Source organism: Pectinophora gossypiella, chromosome 14, assembly GCF_024362695.1.
Source record: "Pectinophora gossypiella chromosome 14, ilPecGoss1.1, whole genome shotgun sequence".
Classification (NCBI taxonomy): domain Eukaryota; kingdom Metazoa; phylum Arthropoda; class Insecta; order Lepidoptera; family Gelechiidae; genus Pectinophora; species Pectinophora gossypiella.
Genome location: NC_065417.1, coordinates 14,801,603 through 14,822,750, shown reverse-complemented (window position 1 = coordinate 14,822,750; position 21,148 = coordinate 14,801,603). Strand labels below are relative to the sequence as shown.

At 35.4% G+C, this 21,148-nt stretch overlaps 3 protein-coding genes across 6 annotated transcripts in view; 2 read left to right on the top strand and 1 right to left on the bottom strand.

Moving 5' to 3' along the window:
- LOC126372787 (uncharacterized) overlaps positions 1-21,148 on the top strand; it is a 469,025-nt gene that overhangs the window by 142,585 nt on the left and 305,292 nt on the right. The window lies entirely within an intron of this gene.
- LOC126372779 (knirps-related protein-like) overlaps positions 1-21,148 on the bottom strand; it is a 707,336-nt gene that overhangs the window by 502,930 nt on the left and 183,258 nt on the right. For both annotated transcript variants that reach the window (XM_050018664.1, XM_050018665.1), the window contains 2 exons: positions 14,150-14,210; positions 3,338-3,364 (listed from right to left, as the gene is read on the bottom strand). The gene's annotated coding sequence lies outside the window, so the exon portion shown is untranslated. The remainder of the gene's footprint in view (positions 1-3,337; positions 3,365-14,149; positions 14,211-21,148) is intronic.
- The window catches only part of LOC126372790 (protein embryonic gonad-like), a 135,040-nt gene that overhangs the window by 108,863 nt on the left and 5,029 nt on the right, over positions 1-21,148 (top strand). The window lies entirely within an intron of this gene.

Genomic DNA, 21,148 nt, shown 5'->3' with positions numbered 1-21,148 from the left:
ATGTATCTCAGCGCTATCTCGAAACAAGTGAATTCTAAAGGGACTAATCTAATTAAAAATCTAAAGGAACGACTCGATAGTTCGTACTATCTGCTTCCAATATCGACCATTACCGCAAGACACAGTTCCTCACAACGATCAAAGGCAACGAGGTTAGTCGTGAGATGAGCGGGAAGCGGATTTGATTTTTCTATTTATATAAACCAAGGACCTTAACCATATTGTAAATGATTATGACAATCTATGAAACAGTGATAAAAATGTATGGGATTTACATGTCACTTTATGTCCATCCCATACATTTTTATCACTGTCGCTGTCGGATGTCACAATCGTTTGCAATTGGCTAAAGATTGGCAGGTTGCTTGGTAGAAATTGCTGTTTAGAAATAAGGCCGCCTATTGTGCTTATTTTTGTTCGTATGTTTATGTCGTTGTGCAATAAAGTATTATTGATTGATTGAAAGCTTCAGGCGAAGTGTCCATGTAATAATAAATAATATATAGCAAAGACAAACAATTTACAAACCTAAACAGTGTATGCTGTATTTTATTTAACTTTTTAATTATTTTATATGACTTATTAGAACGTTTCTTTACTTCAAACTGAACTAATAGATTATTAGCAATAAGGTTATATTAACCTCATAACGCACACGACAGTAGAAGAAGGTTGTATTCTGCCTTCTAATTATTGCTACTGTGTTTTCACTTTTAAATTGTACAATAAAGAGTAAATGGAATACTTAGAACGCTTTATACGTGAATAAACACTGTAGGAACACTATTGGTCAATGCAGGCGATATATGTCTTGTCGCATATGCCACGCAACCGCCGGGGCTGTGTATTGATAAAATTAGATAAACTATTAATAATCCTTTTAACAGTACGCCCTTTTGTCCTTAAGGCCCCTATAGGCCAAGAACCTCGATACCCTATAAATAGCCAATTGAAATCCTTGACAAACTTATCACTAACACACTTAAACTTTCAACCGTATCACCGCTCATGCACTATGACCTCACTACGCGCTCGCGCATCTTGTACGAAGCAACCTTTAACAGCATTAAGATAACACCTTACTTATGGCCGCCATACTTATGCACCCCAGTGCTAAAGCTTTTTATATGGTATCGGTCTTTGTGATTTTCTTTGGGATTGTTTAAATCTTTGTATCTTAATGGAAGATATACTTAGATTTTAAGGACGTAAGTACTTTATGTTTATTTCAATTTTTTCAATGCGATATCATAGTTATTATAATATTTGACAAAAAATTGGACCATTACAGACGGCAATAAGGCTCACTATTTATCACGTTGGTCTAACAGAAAGCTCGGTAAAGCGAATACTTAGTTCAGATTGTGATGGATGTACCTCTATGTAGCCTAAATGGGAATATTTAGGAAATATATATTAAGGTATATTGAGAGTTATTGAGGAGAAGGACACATAATAAGACATGACGAATTTATTAAAAACATCATAAAAAAGGAGATAGAATGAAAGAGAGGAAGGGGAAGACCAAGAAGAGCTTAATTGGAACAGAATGAAGAGAAGGCGAACGTCATGTCTTCTAAGGAAGTCAAAAAATTGGCCTTTGATAGACAAGAATGGAGAATGCTGCCGACAAGACCGTGGCTCTTAAGTTGATGATAATGATATTTAGGTATTAAATGACAGAACTATATATAATCCGTCTAAAAACGTTCAGTGTCAACCTACTCTACAAAAATAACACATAGCATCACCCTGTATTCCCAAAGGGGTAGGCAGAGGTATATATAATATACACCGCCCACATAGCATAATAGATGTGAGCCTATTAATAATAAACAAAAAAGACTTTCAAAAAAAAAATTCAAAAATATTTATTTTTCAAAATTGGCTTACAAAGTTAGCGCTTTTTGAACGTCAAACATAATTAAATTACATATTATGTAACTAGCTGTAAAACTACTACCACATCGGAATCTGTAACGCTGAGGGAAAGACGTGGCCAGAAAACCTCCCAGCACAGGGCCCTAGTCCTACTGTTTCATGTTTTCCTTTCTTTTCTTTTAAACCAGTTTGTATTACTTACATAATTTATAGACTTAAATACAATGGTATTCCAATTACAGTCGGTGGAAGGAAAGTGAAACATAAAGAGTTTATGTGACTTTATCACAGAAACAGTGTTTTATGAGCTCCCTGACAGAAGCAGGCCTGTCCACATACGCAGCACCCGATCACGAGTTGACGCGAAAGCCAGCCATCGCTCCCTTCGCACATTTTTGAGGGAAAGGTGCGACCCGACTTCCGGACGCCACCGCGTACACGAACATTTCGAGGCGAGCATGCACCACTTATATAAAGAAGCTCAAAAATCCTCCGCCTGGATATAAAAAAAAAGTACTCTACTGTTCAAATATCATCAAGTGTTTCACAATCCTTTTTAATCCACTTACAAAGTTATTTCAAATTCAGTATTTTAGGGCCAAGTTTTTATTGCAAACATTCTTGTCTTTCTTGTGTTGAGCTGAAGTAATCCATTTAATATTATTATCTTTAAGATAGTCTCCTACTTTATAATAAGCTTTACTGATTAAAGTTTAATCTACAAAATCCTAGAATACAAAATTAACTCAATCTTATTTCTGAAATCCGACACCAAAATCTTGAATGACTCTATTCCGAACCAACCTCTAATTAGTAGTCAACTGTATCCTATTAAAAAAAACCTCAATGGCCGTATATGTCAGTGACCGGTCCAAACGCCTAATTTACTAAAAAATAAAACTAAATACCCTAGTCTCATATAAACTACACATTCTTCAGACGATAAGCGTCAATAAATTTATCACCACACCTTACCCTGAAGGCTTTAAATCTCGACAATCTATAAACGTACAATACGACACCGCTGTGTCCGATGACCTTAACAATAAAAAATGGTCACCATAAGCCCTGCTGACGAAACTAAACGCCACTGTTTGAGACACAAGCGACAGCGGTTGTGCAAGTTTCTGTACCCTATTTAATAAAATAAAATAATAATGAATTTATTTCTGTAAACAGATACTTGTGTTGGGAATGACCCGCGATTTCCCTTTAGGGTAGATAGCCACTATTTTACAGATAACAATATTACATTTAATAAATATAAAAATCGTAAAATACCATGGTAATTCAATGTACATTGCTGAGTGTGTGAGTAAATTTGATCAGAAATATTTTAAAATTTCACTGTGCTGAGGTAATAAACACTGAAATGGACGTAATTGTATTTTACAATTGTAATGTTGTAAAATACAATTAATTAATATATTGTAAAAAAAATGATTGACTGACTTACCAAGCCACCACAGTCCAAGCCGATGCACTGGAAAAAGAGTTGAATTTTAAACGTGGTTTCGGTACTTATATATTATTAGAACGTGGGCAAGCACTAAGTAGAGATTAAAGATAAAAAAAAAGTGATGGGGGCAACATCAAGTCTTTAACATTACGTGATACATCGGGATATACATTTTAAAAAGAAAATACAGAAAAGATGCTTATGACAGATTAGACTTATAACATAACTTCTAAGTATTATATCAAGACAAACTGAATTGGTATACCTAAGATGGATATGAGAAACAATTAGTGACAGATTTCCACCCCATCGTTAAAGTTTAATAGTCCATCATCGTAGAGAAAACAACCCCTAAGGGCCATTTCTTACCCACAACACAGCTACCACATCGCGCCACTTTAAAAAATTATGCAGTTGTATAAATGCTACTTCAGTGATAAAAATGTATGGGATAGACAATTCACCTGTCAATCCCATCCATTTTTATCACTCACTGTCACTGTCAATTGTCATAATGGTTTGCAACTAGGCTAAGGCTCCAGGTGTCTTGTTGGTTGCGCGACCAATATATACTTAAGTCGCTGAAGGGATTCTTTATTCTTCTATACTTCTAGTCTAGAAGTTATGCAATAAGCAGATCGCTTAAGCTTTTGTTTTAAACATCAACGTAACTGGTATTTTATCGACCCGTGCCGGAGAGAGATAAAAAAGTGAATAAATATAAAAGCGAGAAGCATGAAGGAGCGGAATTAATTAACAGAAATTTGATGTCGGCTGCGTTTGCGACATGCGACAAATTCTTGATGTTTGGATGATGTTATGTTAGATGCGTCAATACGAATAGTTATAACCTATTTCTATCATTTTGTTGTGTCTGTACAGTGTAAGCATAAAGTCAAATAATTAATTTAAAGAGTGTAAATTAATTCTATTTTGATGGGATATTCCTGATATTCCGATCAAAGGGTTAAAACACTTCATTGAATATTGCTGTTTGATATTTGTCGACATTGCTCATTAACTTTTATATGTGCAAATGTCAAAGTGTAATTTTGCTTTTAGGATGAATTGATTTAATGTGTTTTTTTAGTCAAACTGTATTTATTGTCTTTAATCAAATAACATTACTGTTCTTATGCTGAAAAGGACTCCGGCTAAGTATTTTTAATGTTATCTGAGGACAGGTTTGACTTTTACAAAATGCCCATGATGATTTTATACACCTGGATTCAACTGACAGCATTTTCATGGTTTTCATTCAATCCAAATCTAGTAGAGACGATCAAATATAAATTTATATAACTAACTTCTTCAATAGCGCATGCTACCATCCCCACCCACGCAGATTGTCATATCCGATGCTCGCGCGCAGTCATCGTTTATGGCTGTTTATTTTCCCTAAATCATCTGTTTTAATGATAGCGATGTAGCGATAGGAATGGACTACATTTTTATAGAAAAACCGTGGTGATTCCGTTTTAATTAAAGGCGTTACATAATAGACAAAAGTTGAGAAGAGAGTTTTAATTTGGTTTGGACACGTAGAGCGAATGAAGGATAATAGGATTGCGGAAGCAGTATATAAAGCGAAGGTTGGTAGTAGGGCTGGCAGAGGAAGACCTAGAAGGATGTACATTGACCAAACTGGAGATGTCTTTAGAAAATGTTCAGTACGATCTACTCAGAACGGGCGTGCGCGTATGAACTGATTGATTGTCAGGATCGAAGCAAACGGAATTCCATAGTCTCTGCTTGCCCAGGTGGGCAATAGGATGGTGTTTATGTATGTAAGTAATAATAATAATATATTTAGGTACTTTCTGATTTTCTAATCTGTGGTAATTCACCATCTGTCACTGTCACGGGTTTCTCATCACATAACTTGACGCTACCTTATCACTCGCTTATCGCGAACAGTGGAACAATAATTTACATGATGTAAACCGCGTTAACCGTGATGGTCACTACGCGATCACACACGCACGTAAACTTGGGATAATTGAGATTTATACGAAGACCTGCCAAAAAAATATATTTTATGACTTCTCATAAGGCCTGTGAAGGTTTCTGATTAAGTTTTTCGGTAAACATAAACATTTTTTTAAATAATGTCAACGTTCTTTTTATTTTAAGTAATAATATTATGTTTTTCTTTCATTAGAGCCGTGGTGGGCCAGTTGGTAGAACTTGACTCTCACTTTGACGTTGCAGGTTCGAATCCAGCACAGGCCTAAACCAATGACTGTCGAATTTGATTTGGAATTCATCACACTCTTCTTACACCTTTTCAAAATTACATCGAGCCGTAAATGTTTATAGCTTTGTTTACAACGGCCAGTTATGTCTAAGCCAAATCTAATTAAGGCTTTCAAATCAATCAAATTCCTAGTTTGAATTATATGATGCACACGTGTCAATGTAAATTCAGACTTAATTTATGACAGAGTCGAAATGAGCTTCGTGTTTCTACTTCCGTTTGTGAATTATAAATATTTGAAAGATTAAAATTAAACAAAACAAAACATATCGCTAGCCGCGGAAGCCAGAAGAAAAAAACAAACAAAACATAGCATCACGCCTGTATAGCCAGTGGTCTATAATTAGCTCTATCTCTTTCATACACTTACTGTAAGCGAAGGACATCACTAGTTTAAGATCTTGTGTGTGCTAGAATAGGCAACAATGTATCATTATGGTCATAAATTGGTCATAAACTAGTTCCCTATGATTTCATTTTCTTAGAAATAAATGCTAATATAAGGAAAATGCTCTGATTAAGTATTCAAAGAAAACTCAATTCTTGTAAGTAAGTAAGTAAAATGTTTATTTTTCATGAGAAATACAGAAAATATGGGTACAATAAAAACCCCACAAAACCAATTCCTCGGTTTGTCTGTGGGAGTGGAGTTCGCTTAATGTTATTATGTTTTAAAATACTTACAGTTAACTTAAAGCTAAGAGATCTTTTGCATAATATGTTTAAATAAAGATTTACTAAATTTATTTATATTGCACTCCTGACGTATGTCGACGTATGTAGTATGTAACTTTATAGTTTTAGCATAAACGGTTATTATCCATACAATCAAGCGTTAAGTAATGGATATTATAAATATGCAATAGTCCTACACGAACCGGTGGTTGTTTTTGGGTGCATTGCATACAGGAATAATTGCCGGTTGGTGTCACACCACATTTAGATTAAGTTAGTGTTGGCTTTGGCCCTACGCACGCCTTCCAAAAATCCAGGACACCATAGTATACCCACCGAGATATGGAAACGACATACAAATAATAATATAACTCAATATTGGCCCCGATTCCTGCAGACACTTCCTAATTTTATTTTAAGTTATACCCGTCATTTTCTTATCCGCCGAAAAGGAAAGGGACGGACGATTGTCAACAATTTAATTAAATAGGCCCGAGCAAATAAAATAGGCGAGATCGCTGGTATTTTTTTCCGTTTGACGTGCTGTCTACTTAACTCTGTCGGGTTATTGGCTGATGTAAAATTTTTAGACGATTCTTTTAGATTTCAGCTTAAAATTGACGTGTATTCCATACATTTTATGCCTGTCGATTACCCGTCCCTTTCTTTTCCAACGGATAAGAAAATGACAGGTATAACTTAAAATAAAACACTAACTTGGCGTAAGTCATTAATTGGTGGTTGTTGTTTTGTATGGTTATATAAATCCTTTTATGGCCCATGGCGATTTGTAGGATTATTAAGGTGACAGTATCGCTAATAAGACAAATCATCATTATTATTAAAAATAGACAGAGATTGGCTACGTTTTGAAAACCCAATCATAGTTTCTGACATGACAATCGATCAGGGGCCTTGGCTAAATTGCTAATGATTTCAAAAACCAACAAAAGAATTGTGTCCTTTATATCACGATGAACAAACGAACGACTGGTTGAAATAACTTAAAATAAAATTAGATGGCGTCTGTAGGAATTAGCACCATTATGAGGTGTGGGTAATTAGTTCTTCTTGCGATGAATGTACCTCTGACTATCAATTAATTGGGATATAGTCGTGAGCTTGTTATGTTGTGTAGGTATGTATGTAAATCTGTATCGTTTTAGTAGAAATTCTTCCGTAACACCCACACGGTGCGCCTACGCTCGCGACCCGGTGACCTATGCAAATTGTGTATGATTTGGATCCACATTTGATTATCTCAGGCCATCTTTCACACGGATGTCGTATTTTTGCTCTTCTAAGCTGTTTTGATGGCGTATCGTGTCCTTTGGTATTCGACTTGTTATCGTGGTGAAAGTATTCGCCTTTGTGTGGGATGATTTCGCAGAATGCGCAAGGTGCGTCGGGTCACACCCCGGACACTACAAATATCTCAATATTACCGTGTGTCGCCTAACGCGTAAGGTATGCCGGTGGGGATAAAAAATTAGGACATTGCAGACTGAACATCCGATTGTGTGAAAGTAAAATCATCTGTACTTCGGAAAACACGTTAAACTGTAGGTCCTGGTTACTACTTAGTGATGTAAGTACGTAGTCTTAACCATCTCAGATGACTTTGGCGGCTCAACAACAACCCTGATATCCAGGGTTGATGAAGTTGGTATTCTACCCCATAACAGACACAATAGAAGAACTACATCTAAGACAATTCTAATAAGTAACTTTATTTTAGGCATTTTTATTCGTAACTTTCAAACCTTGTCATATTTAAAGGTGCTAATTTAGTTTAGAGGAAGACCTAAAAGAACTCACATTACGGACGGATTACGGATTGACAAAATTGGAAATGTTTTTGGAAAAGATTTAGTACGATCTACTCTGAACCGGCGGCGTGTGTATGAAACGATCGACGAATGTAGAGGAAGCAAAAGGTTCTCTATTTTTACGCATAAATTTTTATGTAATAATTTACCATGGCATAATGTTACTTGTCCTATTATTATTTACGCATAGTATTAATTTGTCATAACTTTTTAAGCATAATTTTGAAACTCATAACTACTATAAGCATAATAATTAAGACAATAATGATATATAAGCATAAAAACTATACTCCGAATAAGAAAAGTTTTGGCACAACTTTGAACATTTCCGAAACTTACTTTTTCCTTGGCTGCATTATGGTTCATGATTGTGACTTTTTATACTTTTTGACTCTATTTCATGCTGTTGGTCATCATTCAGCATACTTTTCGTGTGTAAGATAAACATGTGTAAGGTAAACCTAACCTACTGTTATGCCTTGTAAAAATTATGACAAAACACTATTATTCTAAAAAAGAATTATGGATACCTATTTCTATGCGAATCAAATTTATACCAACAATTATTAGTCCAAAAATAAGTTATACTTACCTAACAAACCAGTATTCTTAGATGTTATTATGGGAAAGTACTATTATGCTTAAAAACGTTATGCGATAAGGATTATGATAATTAAAATTATGACAAAACCATTTATGCATTTTAAGAGAATCCCGAAGCAAAAGACGTGTGTCAGGATTAAAGCAAATGGAATTTCATAGTCTTCTTAGTCCGATGGGAAAAAGAAGTGGATTTACGTATGTAAGCCAATTTATAGACCTTCTTAGTAGGTCAGTGGTTTACAATTAGTTACACAATATTTTAAACTCATTTGTAAAGAAAGTTCAACGGTCAAACACGATAATACATTTGCATATTAAATTATATCAAATTTGCATATTATTAGTAATTAAATATTTTAAAATCATCTTTAAGTTTTAATTAGTGTACGATACAAATCGTTATATCTTTTATGGGCTGTAATGATGTTGATGATAAGGTCGCAATTGGAAGGCGTTTTGCGGTCGGAAAATGTGAATGCGTGACTATGGGTATTAAGATGCATATCATGAACCATATTTTATGATTATTGGCGATAGGCCCTTGTCCTTATCACCATAAGGTTCATCATATCCATCTTAGGACTTCGTATTAACAGTGGCTGCGACTTGTCTTTGATTAATTGTGGTTCTCCCTATCCCATTAGGTATTACTAAGTGAGTTTATTATGTATTTACCTGTGTGTCTAACCCAGAGCCCAGTTGGGAAAACGCTCGACTCTCACTGTGAAGTTGTAGTTTACGAATGATTTTCGAATTTGTTGTCGAATTCGTGTTTGGATCATAAATGATTATCAAGTGCTCAGCGGTGAAGGAAAACGTCGCGATGAAACCGATATTCCCGAGAAATGCGTTTCGGAGGTATGTGACCTGTATTGGGCTGGTTTTCCCTTCGCGAGTTGAGAGGTCAGCCAGCCAGTCGCTTCTGTAAAAAACCGGTCCTGACAAATCTTCAAGTTAGGTAATCAGATCCTGTGAAAACAGGATATCGCTATGAAGGATCACTAACATCTAAAACCGCGTCTAGACTCCCTTCCTGTCTACAAAATTTACTTTATCACACACACTGCCGGGCAGTATAACGACAAACTAAAGCATCTATTACACTGCCTTGCAAAATTTATAGTCAAGTACACTTGACACTTGAGTGTAGTTATTTGTACATACATTATGTAAGGCAACGTAATAATTTTAAAGTAATCGCGTTCAAAAATCACAATCCATACATCAGGGGCGATGCGTTTGCGCAACTGGGGTCATGTAACTCGCTTAAAATTGGTTTTGTCGTTGGTAACTGAATACTGTGATACACTTACATAAAAGGCTGTGAAGAATTTATTGTTTTTTTTTTTACTGATGCTTCGGGTCACAAAGTGTAGGGATGTGTCTCGTTGGGAAGTGGTTTTTTGAACTTGGATAATTTTTGAATGGGATTGGGCCGGACATGTTTGTCGCATGCACCCTTAGCGGTGGGCACGGATCGTCACGCATTGGGTGCCTCATGACGGGTACAGGCGTCGTGGTAGACCTCGAAAGAGATGGCGTGACGAATTGGACGCTTACCGGAGGGTCTGGCCGGAAGTGCGCACAGGAAAAATGTAAAGAGGAAGGGGAGGCTTCCTCCAGCAGTGGGATCTTATACGCTAGATTAGATTAGACTTTTTCAATTTGCCGCGATGTACATTATAGCTGAAATGTAATTGAATTAAAAAGTTTAACATTAGTTTTTTCATGTAGCGAATAATAAAAACGTTCTAATGTTCTGGAATGGTCTGGAATGTTCTGCTTGCGAATTTGCATCCCTTTAAGTACAATCTGGGCCTCTTTAAGGGAGAGTTCCAGATAAGCATATTCTACACTTGACCACTTTAATATTATGGATAATTTAATATCAAAGTGATGACTTTCATATCATGGATAAAAAAAAAAGAAAAAACTCTTTGTAGTTTCCCAAGAAGCTTATTCCCTTCTGTCCTTTAAAGCTCCACCTTCACATCCTTCACATTTCAATCGGACCAAAACAATTGAGCATCCATCTCAAATAACCGACAATTGAATCCTGTCTAGATAACCTAGACAAATAGCGCTGAGAACGAACGTAGTATAAAACCTAGCTGGAATATGGGTCATAGTGATCAGCGTAAGCGGAATGATGGACTGGCCGCTACTACTCGCACGCAGCGCCCGCGGCGATCGACGATTTTCATCTTAGCTGTGGAGCGGGCTGGGTGATGAACAGAGCGGAGAGCAATTTTGAAATAGTATTTTTTACGAAATAGCGTTGCTGCTTTAACGGTCTCTGTGGTCTTGTGATTAGAGCATCGGTCGCTAGGATCTAGAGGTCTCGGGTTCGATTTCCGGTGGGAACATCACAAAATTCTCTTTGTGATCCCTAGTCTGGTTAGAACATTATATTAGCTTATTGTATTCTTTTAATTCTTTCTCTCTCTCTCTCTCAATTTACAGTAGGAATCCCTAACCTTCGTGATAAGAAAACTTGTGGTGAGGTATGTACAGTCTATGCCATTGGACTGGTCTTTATTCTTTTCTCGTGTGGGTCATGAGCTGGATTACCAACCTCATCAACGCTGGTGTCAGGGTTATTATTTAGCCTCTTGAGGCCCTTAACATGACTCACGTAACGACTACTTACTTTCATCAGTGATTAGCAACCGGGACTAACGTATACGGATACTCCCGCATATTATGACATTCGTTATTATAGGCATTTGCTAGGTAAGCGTGATCCACCGTAGACCACATCGTCAGTTGCCATCAGGTGAAACTGTGGTCAGACACGAGTCTATTTTATGAAAAAAAAAAAAAATTCGTAAAAAGTAAAATAAAAAAAATAGCCGGAGCCAGTAGTAGATTATAGTGCAAACTATTCCCCGCAAATCGCTCTTCTTATACCCAAATCTCCAGCCTTAAGCACAAATAGTCGCATCGGCGTGAGAACGCAAACGACCATGGCACTCGCCACTGTACCGTCATTATATTGAACGTGCATTGTCTGTCTGTACGTTCTAAATAGTCGACAAGTATCGCAGTGAAGTATTACAAGCGATAACAGGTTCATAGGTCGCGCGGAATTACTATAATTTATCGAAATTAATGCTCGGAATTCTATGATGACTTTTGCGACGCTATTTTTCGTTGTATGACTAGTGTTTTGTTTTCACTTTCTGTTTTAGGTACTGTGATGGATAGTCGAGGTAGACAGGGGTAGATATAGTCATAAGTCATGATTTATCTTTAGCCGTGCGCACGATCCATGAAAAAAGTTTCTTCAAAGAAACACTGGCTAATTTCAACTTTACATGTAGGTCCTTACTTTTATTTTTAAACTAATAAATAGGTGTAGGAAGGTGTACACCTAGGAGAACATTTATGAAACAAATTAAAGATAATGTGCAGGTTGTGTCGTATTAGGAGGTGAAGGTTTTGGCGGGAAGAAGAGAGGAATGGCGATTACTCCACCGACAAGAGCGCAGCTCTTAAATAAAGAGAGAGAGAGAAATAGAAAAGTCTGAAACGATTGGTCTGCTTTGTGACTTGAAACATTACTTACTTCATCTTCTTTTAAACTAATAAATAGGTATAGGTACCCTACCTACATCTGATACCAATTCCGTGATCATGGCACTAGCAACAGTGTTGAAATATCATATCCCTGATTAAAACGCGGTAAGAACCCGGTTTTTATGTGTTTTAATTATGATAATAACCGCATAAACTTTAAACAACGTATAAGAAATAGACTAATAAAACAAAATAAAGAATAAAAATAAAATTAAATAAAAGTAAAATAATTTAACAAAACTTAAAATAAAAACAAATTATATACAATTGATAATTATACCAAACCTTACTTAAAAAGCTTGCCTTCAAACTTGGCGACAAAATCCTATAAAATAGGGTCATCTAACCAACCTTGTCCACTTTCTCACAAAAAAGATTCACTTAATATGACCCACAGTGGTCAAAGATGTATTGTTGTGAAACATCACTTGAGCAATGTTGTGGTTACACTGCAGCTATGTGATTTTTACGACTTTCCTTATTTCACTCAACCCGCTTTACGTCAAAGGTACTGTGGTTAAAATGGTCTATTTAAAAAACAAGGTGTTGCGAAGCGAATCCCTTTCCACCCTCAATTAACATTATATTATCTCTCTTGGTTGTGAGATGGATTACCAACCCCATCAACCCTGGTGTCAGGGTTACTATTGAGCCGCCAAAGGACCCTGACATGGCTTATGTAACGACTACTAACTTACATAAGTAAGTAGTAACCGAGACCAGCGGCTTAACGTGCCTTCCGAAGCACGGCACGGCATTATAATTATTATTATACGTATATTCTCTTCTATCGTGTGGGTTGTGGAGTGAATTACCAACCTCATCAACCTTGATGAGGTGATGATGACTATAATAATATTATTATTAGGTACTGGCAGAATATCAGTGTTGCTAAGAGTGGTATTTCTACTATCCTTCGCAACAACATGCTGAGTCAGTCCCTTTTCCCTGGCAGTGTATTTTTGATTTGTATACTTATCTTTATCTTCTCTACTATTGTACTGCACTGTTTTGGGAATAAAGTTATTCTATTCTATTCTGTTCTATTCTATAATTATCTATGATCCAAACATGAACTCAAACTCATAAGTCAGTGGTTAAGAGCCCGAACCGGGATTCAAACCTGTGACTTTTTTTTTTTTTGACGTGACTTATTGTAGATTTGCCGCAGATGGCATTAACTACTTGGCCGGACAAATGGGGAGCGCTGAAGGCTCTCACCCGGTACAACGTTTAAGACAACAGGCCTGAGGGTGCCCAGTTGGGCGCGAGCAAACCTGTGACACTACTACGTAAGTCACGCGCTCTCCGAACAGGCCTATGGTAATATAGGTAACAAAATCGTAAAAATGTGAAAACAAAACGGCTTATCTTGTCGACATCTCGTGACCTTTATGTCACCTCTGACCCGCTAATAGGGCCATCAATAAATAATATTATGACATAGTGGCAGTCTTACATTATAACAAAGCCGCGGGGGTCCATAAAATCCATACATACATATTCATAATACACTTTTAATGCGATCGCGATTAGAATTTTGTGTTATGTTTAAAAATGAAGTGGCATTTTTGCATATATTTTTATTTTATTACGAAATAAAGGATATTTTTATTGTTTGTAACATAAATAATTTAATTTGCCACTAATATAAAAAAAAACTTAAATTTTACAAAACTTAAAAATAAAACAAGTGAAAATAATATATAATTTTTATCGAGGTAGACACAGCCGTATACCTTCAGTAGATACTAGTTAAAGCGTGTAATAGTATTTTTTATGAATTCGCGCACTTTATATTATAGTGCAACTATTTTTATCGGTTCGATACGTGATTAAATGTTATATAAGGTTAAAAGCAATTACCTTGTTAATACATTTATCTCAAAGTTTCGGCAGCGTTGCAGCGGCTGTGGTCACGGTATGCCTGAAAAGGTCGAGAAAAAAAAGTATTAAGATAATGGCTTTGTTTTTCTTTTTTTAACATTTAAAAATAGATTTTTACAAATACCAGTTACGACGTATTAAGAACAAAGGTACTCATATAAATATAACATGGAAGTACAAATATTAGGCACTGACATTTTAAGAAACATGGATGGATGTTGGAGAACAAAGATTTAGTTAAAATAGAAATGCCGAAACAAAATACCGACGAAAGAAAGCTGTACTTACAGGATTTCTTCCGTATATGTTGTCTTTCAACTCCTTTTAATGCAATTTTAAGTTTTAGACGAAGCTATTCCACGTTTTTAAAGATTTTCACGTTATTAAATGTTTTGCAAAGAAACGCGCGCGATGGCGGTGGGTCGACTGACATTTCTTTTTTTTAAGGCTTGGGGTAGACAGTTTTCTTGGCGGGAACCAGAGAAGATATTGGCGCGATTTCTTAATTTTGCTAACTCGATATTCTTTTTACATTGTTAAGTTAGGAGCGAATAAAAATTGAAATCATAATTTATTTATGATATTTATGGTAATTGAGCAGAATACCAAATAAGAATATTACAACATGTGGCTGCCCTTTTTGCATTGCTATCATAAAATATGATTAAGTACGTATTCATTAGCCCCTAATTGCAACTTAGATTTATGATCATGTTTGTTTAATCTCTTAGCTTATAGGTCTTTACCTAGTAATAACCTGATAATTAATATACATAAACACACTCCCTTTAATCCTTACGACGGATACACAAATCGCGTGACATGTGCTTCGCACGCCCCACGCCGTATGCCTTCCTATGCGATATACGTGCGTAGCACATGCTGACTATGAAGCGAAGCATGCGGTGCATGGCATGCGGGCACATGCTTCTTAAGTTTATATCAGTCGCTCGTTTGTTCATCGTGATAGAAAGGACACAATTCCTACGTTGGTTTTTGAAATCATTAGCAACTTGGCCAAGGCCGTCGAATGTCATGTCAGAAACTATGATTGGGTTTTCAAAACGTAGCCAATCTCTGTCTATTTTATATAATAATGATGATTTGTCTTATTAGCGAAACTGTCACCTACAAATCGCCATGGTCCATAAAAAGATTTATATACTTAACCATAGAATTAATGACTTACGCCAAGTTAGTGACAAGAATTAATAATATATTTGGAGGCCTATTGCGTCTAATCTGAGTCGCAATAATATAAATATTTTGGATTATAGTAAGCTGCTACGGTAAGGTAAACATTAGAGTAGGTGGAAGCTATTATGATTATGATGTTATTTATATGTGGTTACAAAATTGACATTTGTAACTGTATATTTTGCTAACAACAATCGATCTCAAGTAGCATAGATCAAGCTATATGTCCGCGAAGGTCATATATACATTACTTAAAGAGTGATTCTATAATTAGGTATTTTGAAAGAACAAATACTCAACTTTAATCACAAAGTTTACTATAACGAACACATACGAGTTAAAATACTACGACACTTTAGGTATATATAACTACATAAGCTCCTTTTTGAAAAATCACATTTGGATGGGATTTTTGTTAATAAAACCTATAACAAAACATAGCAAAAAATTGTAGTCTTTAAGTGAATTTAAAATAATTAAAAGAAATCGGGATTTTTCCTGACAATTAATAAAATATGACATGTATAAAAGAAAGTTCACACAATTAAAAACAAGGAATATTAATTTCATTAGTTTTACTATCCTAAAGATTTCTCAAGGGAAAAATATATTCAATTATATTATGCAGTTTCTGCCTCAATATTGTATAATCCATTATGAAACCCGTTCCTCTAAAACTTGTCATAAAAATCAGAATTAAATCATAAAGGTCGCTACTTTAATATTTTTATGTACCGATCAAATATTTGGTTGCTATTGACTATGAATATGCTATTGTTTTAGTAAAATTGGTTTAAGGCTGCTCACACATTCAGATGCACGGTGTTTTAAACGTGACTTGTCTCACTACACTACCCTGCCGGCAAAATGGGATACACTTAAGAGCTGTCACTGAATAATAAATTATTATTTTTCACTCAGAAAATAGATAAACGCCTAGGCCACGGTAAGCGTGCGCTAATTTTGAGTCAGGACATTCTCTGAAAAGATAATACCGCAAAGAAGCGGCGCGAAGTGGAGTGATAACTGTAGAAGCACAAGCCTAACCAACGAATGGAATTGGTATATCGGAGACCTGAATCTTTTTGCTGTTTTGGCTTGATTGGCCACATTAGGGCATTAGAGAGTTATCGAGTCGTCAGGATCGTATAATACTCCTGCGTCCTTCAAGTACGCAGATCTGCTTAACACCTGTAGAAACAATGTTATAGTAACGATGTATTTTGTCTTAGTTTTTGTTTTTTTGTCGATGTTATTTTGATGAGTTGATCCCGGTTACTTACTGGTGTAAGAACGTAGTCGTTACTTGAGTCACGTCAGGGGCCTTGGCTCAATAATAAGCCAAGGGTTGATGAGGTTGGTCATCCATTCTGTAACCCACACGATAGAAGAGAAAATGTCTTTGAATAGTTTCTATGGCGCTCCTTGGTTTTCCCAGCCAAACCACATTTCGAAGTAACGGAAAATATAGGATTGTAGGGTAGAATTAGAACAGACTATACATTTAATGCTTTGTAATAATTATACTTTGAATAAAGAAATACATTTTTTTAAGTCTGATCGGGCGATCATGTAAGGCTACAGCATATGGAGTGACGTTTATAATGGAAACCTGGAGAAGCATATGCGGGCGGAAGGGCGTCATGAAATTGCGCCAACCATGAAAAAATCCCAACTGAGAATAGAGTTCTAAGCTTAGGTTGTGATATGCTGCAAAGATGCTGTCGCAACATGCGTCTCGTTGGCTGAGCACCTTTAACTAAATGACAAACGTTTAAAGAATTTGATTCCTTACTTGTAGTGGGCGAGTCGTTCCCACGGTCAACGTATAATAAACCGCATTTTATATTGTTATAATATTTTTGGTAAGCTTTCATTTAAGGCTGATGCTATGTTAAAAAGAAAAGCGGAAAATGATTTTTCTTTGTCTTTTGAAAATTTTTGAATTTGTAAGTACCTACATGAAAAGTTAAGTACGTAATGATAAAAGTAGATACAGACTACGCGTTGTCAGCATTTTCAGTTTTGTATGAAATAATAACCCTCATTACTGAACAGGTAGCTCAGGTGATTTTTGTTTTATTTTGAAAAATTCGAATATTACCTTAATGCGATTCATCCAATAAAAGCAATATTGCTATTTGACATTTGTGTGCATTGCGCACTTACTTTCATATGCGCAAATGACAAATTGCAATATTGCTTTTTTAGATGAATTGCTTCGCTGTGGCCTTTTTAATTCCCCTGGTCTCTGCTGTAGTAGTAATCATAATTCCATACAAAACAGAAAATTTAACAACGCGTACGATTTGTAAAAAATCTGCAAAAGTAATATAGAACTATGTAATGCAAAAATTCGCAAATATGAAAAGAGTTCTATGGTTGAAAGAAATTATTTTTAATATCTAATTCCCATCTGAAAATTCTTACTTTACGAAATGTAATAGGCAAATCGTAAAATAAATATTGAACATTCCAATAATGTTCAAACGGCATTATAAAATTATTTGCGTCATACAAGTTCCTAAAGGTGCACCCTCACTAGGAATATTCACGTGTAATGTATCATTTACGGTTTGATTTTGAGCATTACGTTGACTGTTATACTGAGTTTACATCTTAAACGCGCAATGATAACCATTTTTGACATAATAGAGTACAGCAATTAATTTTGCCCGTCAATATATTTAAAAATGATACCAAAGTTGATGTACACAATTAACTACATAATAAGAAAATATATGCTAGTTTAATGTAGTAATTAATTAAGATTTCGCGAAACTGAGCGGGATAATGTCAAAATGGCCATCATAGTGTGCCGCTTTAGTGGAACTTCTCCTTTCTCCATGATGTAATGCTCGGATCTTTCAAGTTACATTACATGCGAATACTTGCGGTGAGGGAGCACCTTAATAAGTATAAAAGTTGTGAATACGCGAACATTTAGTATGCAACACATGAACTAGGGTAAGTAGTAACAAACCGATGGAATCTGCATACTTGGTTACCTCTAATTTGCCTTAAAGTAGCACTTTGCGTTTATGGTCAATTACACTAATGATACGAAGAGCAAGAATATAATAAGTTTATATTTTCGATGGGATTTTGGGTCTCTTAATATAATTAGATTGAGGCAAGATGATTGGACACCTAATAAGACACGACGAATTTATTAAAAACATCATAGATGTAAAGCTAGAAGGAAAGAGAGGAAGGGGAAGACCAAGAAGAGCTTACATGGAACAGATTAAAGAAAAGGTTAACGTAGTGTCTTTTAGGGAAGTCAAGGAAGTGGCCTTTGATAGACTGGAATGGAAAATGCTACACCGACAAGAGCATGGCTCTTAAATTGATGATGAATAGAATTCGTTCAACTTTTTTATATAGCACTCTCCGTGATCAGGGTAACTCACAAAGATAAATATTTCAGATAGATGGCAATATAAATCGAGAAATTTCGCATGGCCAGGATGACGACCCGGTGGTGTAATATTTAACAAGGTCATCCTGGCTTGACAAGACTGCGGGTTCAAGTCCCGTCCGAGTCAGATTTTTGCAATTTAACTTTCCCTTCATTCATCATCCTTCTAGCTCTTGGCACTGCCTACCCCGATAACGACGGCCGTGAATTACGTCACGTGTCTTTATTCGAACATAATACATGCCTTGACCATATTGAACATAACGTTCTGACGTAAAACCACCCACAACCATACATCTCGAGATAAATTAAAATAATTTTAAATATTATTACTGTTTTGACAAATTTATTACTAAATGCCAGTACAATTTTGTAAAAGTTGTTCTTTAGTATTATTATGTTCTTTTAAACTGATGTAGAGAGCGATGTCAACAATAAAATGTACGGATAAGAGCACAGAGCGCAGAATCAAATCGCGCTCGGCAGCTACAAGAGGCGGCAAAACCTGTCATATTTCCTTTAGAGCTTATTTCACTACCAGTTTATTAACTGTTCGGTCGTAGTTTCGCTTTGGTAGTTTATAATCTATCGGATAAGAATAAGATAGCAATGCTACTTTTGGATAAGTTAGCATAAACTATCAAAATAGATACAACCTATAAAATTAAGCCGCACTTGTAACCAAAATCGAAATGAAAAAAGTCATAAGGCGTTACAAAGACAATTTGGTACTTAGTATTTCAGTTACACGATATAAATTATGGACCGAATGTTGATGATAGGTTACTATCTAGTCCTTCACTTAAGAAAAACGAACATGGGTTATGTTTGTCTGCTGGCTTTTGTAGTTGAGGAGACTAATATTTCTTCCGTGCTCTGTGGAAATGAGTTTCAACATGTCGTGATGGTGACCACAATTGAATTGAATGAGACAAGACATCAAGTCAAGTATTGGCAATGACTGTGGTTTACACTCGAGGAGTGAGTCGACGCGGTTTTGTTTGGGAATAGTCTCCGCTTTCTCAGAACTCGTGGTCACCTATGTGAATTGTTAGTTATTAGGTCTTTCCGTGATTTCGAAATTTGCGGAATACAAGTTTAATTTCGTAATCTTTTTAAACATGCAATATAATACTTTAAAAATATTAGTTGAAAAGTCATATTATGTCAAATACTTATCCGATTTCTTAGATATTATAACATAGTTTCGACATTTTATTCTGTGGGTAAAACTTTACTCGAGTCGCTAATATAATCTACTTTATTATATTTAATTTTGGGGGTATTTTTTTATGCGTAGCTACTGTTTACAACTACCCTTTACAAGAGGACAAACAGCCATTACATCATGGCCTAAAATAAACAAATACTTACCTGAAGGGTCGTATCCTGTCGTATCCGTATCTCACGCCACAATGGTGTCATGACACCATCAAAATGTAAGCAGTTGTTACCAGGTTAAATAGAGTTTATACAAAAGCATACATTTTCATGCATGCAACAACGGTGTATGGTTAGCCAAGTTGCAAACGATTATGACAATTGACAGTGATACAATTGTATGGGATTGACAAGGCGCGTCAACACGCTCATACAACTTCATACACCATCATCTAATATAAACAGACTACTGACGAAACCCTGAACGGTATTCATTTTTATGAATAAAAATGAAGAAAAAAATCTTTGGTATAGCAAAAGTTTTAAGCAAATCAATCAAATCAAATAATTTACGCACAAAATATAGGCATGCAAATGTGTTAGTGTACTAACAAGTCATAAAAAGAAATTTGTAAAAATTAAAATAATCAAAACACAATGCAAAGAAAATAAATAATAAAAAAGTGCCTAAATAGTTCATCATCATCAATTTAAGAGCCACGCTCTTGTCGGTGTAGCATTTTCCATTCCAGTCTATCAAAGGCCAATAGTTACATGTCACAATATTTATGGTTATATCATGTTCATGTTAGAAGTTATCAAAAATCAATAAAATCTTTAATTTTGTAATAAATTCTAGCTAAAATCCATTTATACAATTGGGTTGTGTACTAGGTTCAAGATAAATTATGAAATCCTAATACCAAAATAAAGACATCTAAATCTAACAAAAAACATTTCCTTTTTTATATTTAACTTATTTATGATTTTTTATCAAGAAAACGTAATAATAAGTACGATATTTTAACACGTTTTTCTATGACGTCACAGTGTGCTTTTTCATACAAACTCCATAGTATTTCGTGTTTTGATATTTAGTAAAAAGTAACTCATTTGACTAGTAGGAAAATAGCCTATTCTTTCTGGAATTCAAAAACTTTAATGTGGTTAGTAGCTGACCACTGCGCACTGTCGAGCAT